Raw genomic sequence first — 3,817 nt, 5'->3', positions numbered from 1 at the left:
TCTCCTCTCTCTCTCTCTCTCTCTCTCTCTCTCTCCTCTCTCTCCTCTCTCTCTCCCTCTCTCTCCTCTCTCTCCCTTCTCTTCTCTCTCTCTCTCTCTCTCTCTCTCTTACTTTCTCTCTCCCCGAATGCTTCTAGATCGTGTGAGGCAAATGTTGGATGACGGTGGCTTCATTGAGAACATTGGCAGTGAACGTCTGTTTGTAACGGTTCACGATGCCGTGCGGTACACCCAGGATATAATCTGTGCGGCATCACCAGTACACGATGGACCATCTGCGGTAAGACACTGGCGTACAGTGAAACCTGTCTAAGACGACCGCTCAAGGGACCTTCAAAATGTGGTCTCCGTTACCAGGTGGTCTCCTTATCCAGGAAATAGCATCCCTTGGTCCTGGTTTCTGTGGTCTTCTGGGACAGGTGGTCACCTTATCCAAGTGGTCGCCTTGACAGGTTTTCCAGTCTACTCTCGACAAGACCTCTTGCAGGGGAGGGGCGTCCGAAGGTATTTTAGGGCGGTGCGGTCAGCCACCTGAAGTACAGTTTTCTAGGGGTGGGGGGGGGGGGGTGGGGGGGCTCCTCTGAAACATTTCATGAGCCTAGATGAGTGCTTTTTGTTGATTCACGGTGTACCTGGGACAAAGAGTGATTCACGGTGTACCTGGGACAAAGAGTGATTCACGGTGTACCTGGGACAAAGAGTGATTCACGGTGTACCTGGGACAAAGAGTGATGCGGTCCATATCGTAGTGACCGCGACGTGTCCAACGCCCCTGCACTGTATCAATACATGTAGAGTCAGCTTGTTCTCTTGGTGGCCGTTCTAAAATCGATGTCTCTTTGCCGTCTGTGTATGCTCAGCGACAGAGACACCCGCCCCTATTTCTCGTACACGGCGGACCCCATAGAGAACAGTATCCAGAGAGTTGTATACTCTTGGGAGCGTATGTAGTTCTTGACATGAGGCATCACGGCCCTGACGGAATTTAGTCTAGCGAAGAAATTTCATAACTTTCAACAGATTGACTTCCTAGAATGGACTCGGATGGAGAGCCAAGGATGAATTTATAGACCTTATTCGATAACGTGATTTTTGGACTCACCTCCAGGGATTTGTCGTAAGCTGGGGCACGCGTGCATGAAACGAGTGGCAAGAAAGGCTCAGTTCGTACAAGGGAGTAGTAAAATACCGGTATTTATCTACTCCTATGTTCCCACGCCGAGTCCACTGTGCACTGAGTGCAGGTCTCTTGCCACTCCCTGGTTCCCGGGACCCCGGTTCACGTGATTGTGACGTTTATCAAATAAGGTCTATAGAAAAGAAAACGTCGGTCAGTGTCGTGTAATGTTATCGCATCAGCTGATTTTTAGTAACTGGTGGTGTTAGTGGACATTATAGCGTAACTTGTAGTTCCTTGGTCCTTTTTTCTTTTCTATACCGTATTATCTCTAATATAAGCACAGTCTCCAATAATAGCACGTCTCCAATAATAGAACACCTTGGGGCGGCATTCAAAAAATAAAGTGCTCAGTCTCCATTATAAGCACACTGTGTAAAGTCATTATCTGTACCGGCGAAAAAAACCCTGAAATGTGTGTGTCATACATGAATTTGGCATGGCAACATGCCTCTGAAATGAGGTTGAAATAATAATGGAACAGTCTCCAATAAAGGAACGTCTCCATTAATAGCACGGGGCGGAGGTACATTGAAAAAATAAAGAACCGTGCTTATATTAGAGATAATACGGTAGATTGACTTCCTCTTTATATTTTGTAATGTCTTTGCAGCGTTAAAAAGAGAGGACCAAAGGTTTACAAGTTATGCGTTTTGTGTCCAACACTAACAATTATAAGCCTAGTCCTTGGCTTTGCACCCGAGTCTGATCTCACAGTGTTTTAAAGTTTTTTTTGTCAAAACTTCTTTCTCCGGGACGCCTATCTACATTATACCTATATGAGCACTCTTGTGTGGAGTAGTGCCTTTGCTGTGTGCGTTATGCAGAGCTCACTGACTTGTCAGTTTGAGCACTCGGGCAAGGTACGTTCGGGCCTGATTTAAACCTGGCTTTGGAAATTTTAGTTTTCATTGCTATAAGGTTCTGCCTCATTTCCTCTGTGCTGCGCTGATGAGTCCACAAAGGAAGAAACAGTTCTGTCCGCAGATTGAGTACATTCTATCTTTTGTATTTTGTTGTTGTGTTGTAGAGAACGCCTTCATCCCCGACTATCTCAGAGATGGGAGTGACAATATCGTCTTTGTGACGGCCTTGCAACGCTGACGGAAGGACGTGCTAGGCCATTGAGGTTTCTACCTGTGTGCGTACGCTGTGCGTCTGCTTGAGCGGGTATGCATCTCCGCATCACGCAATGCGAGACGCCAATACTCTATGTCACGTTATTTTCGGTGTAATTTTAATTTCGGTAATTTCCGTAGAGAATCCAGGCACCTAAGATTACACATAAAAGGCACTAGAGTATGCACTGTATGTGAAGGGTAGGCTGGTCACCTAATTCTATACCACACCTGAAACCTGACAGGCCCCTGGTACCGAAATTTAAATACACCTAAAATGACATGTTATACTATACCAGTAATAATCATGATATCAATTTGGTAATTCTCCAGGAGACAGGATTAACTCGGTGTTGAGGATTGCAGCTATTTCCACCTCGCTCCTCTATTCTTTTTCTGCGCTTCTCTAACTTATTGTAACATGGAAAAGCCGGCGTGGGCACAAGTTATGCGAGTTTAATATGCACATTTTTTCCACACGGGGCAGAACCACAGAGACCAAAAATCTTTCTCATAACATTTTTCATGTTACAATATTTCCTTGGCTTACCATCTGAGTTCTCTAACTTATCATATTCATTGCAAACGCACGAGCAGCAGCAGCAGCAGCAGTGTGATATTTGTTGTCCTCCAGCTGTGATTTAGATTTTTTATGAATTTGAAGGATTTATAGTGATTTGAATACGCTTTCATAGGTTGCCTAACTTCCCTTCCCTCGATGCCATACTCGTATACCCTAGTGCAGTGCTGATGAGTTCGAAGGCCCCTTTCTCGTACCCATGCGGTAGCGAAAACCTTGAAAATCAGTTTGAATAATGCCATGCTATCCTGGCCGCATGGCTAGGGACCAGCAAAACCATGTGTTGCGTACCTGCCAACCAGCCCGATTTGGGCAGGAGCGTCCCGATATCGAGGGTGGTACTAGGCACCCAAAAGTGCATTTGTTGCATGCCTCACAGCTACTTTTGTGTAGATTCCCATACCTGGGGACCAGTACTGGTAATGCTATGTGATTGTTCCGATCTCAGGTTTGCAACGGTTGGCAGGTATGGTGTTCTGCCGTTGCTATCCAGCAGTAGGCACTTGGTTGAAAGACACACACACACACACACACACGCACGCACCCCCCCCCCCCCCCCCCCAGACCTGCCCATCGCGGAAGCGATGATAGCGAACAGCTATGTTAGACATAGCACCGTGTGCTGGGATTACACCATTCAACAGCTTGCAAGGCTGATGAATTGACCGCCACTATTTGTAGCCTGGTATCCACCACACAGCTGATTGAAGTGACTTTTTCTGGCCAGTGAATCCCTATTTTTCATTTTTCCATTTTTTATTCTTTTTCTACACACACACCACACCACATACTCCGGCATACACTGGCTGTTGGTAACCACCCAGGAGAATGAAAGAAAAGTCAGGAAGAGTCCGAGAAAGAGAAGAAAGACGTGTGCGACCATAATCGTCGGGAATTGAACCCACAACCTCTCGATTGGAAATCGACTGCACATACCACTGC

General features: G+C 46.3%; 1 long non-coding RNA gene across 1 annotated transcript; it reads left to right on the top strand.

Moving 5' to 3' along the window:
* Nucleotides 1-117: 117 nt before the first annotated feature.
* Nucleotides 118-3,034, top strand: LOC135830510 (uncharacterized). The gene is made up of 2 exons (XR_010556050.1): nucleotides 118-280; nucleotides 2,208-3,034. It is a non-coding gene; the product is annotated as an uncharacterized LOC135830510 (long non-coding RNA).
* Nucleotides 3,035-3,817: the final 783 nt, after the last annotated feature.

This window comes from Sycon ciliatum, unplaced genomic scaffold, assembly GCF_964019385.1.
Source record: "Sycon ciliatum unplaced genomic scaffold, ocSycCili1.1 SCAFFOLD_2647, whole genome shotgun sequence".
NCBI lineage: Eukaryota > Metazoa > Porifera > Calcarea > Leucosolenida > Sycettidae > Sycon > Sycon ciliatum.
Note: the sequence above shows the minus strand (reverse complement) of the source record. Positions and strands in the feature narration are given on the sequence as shown.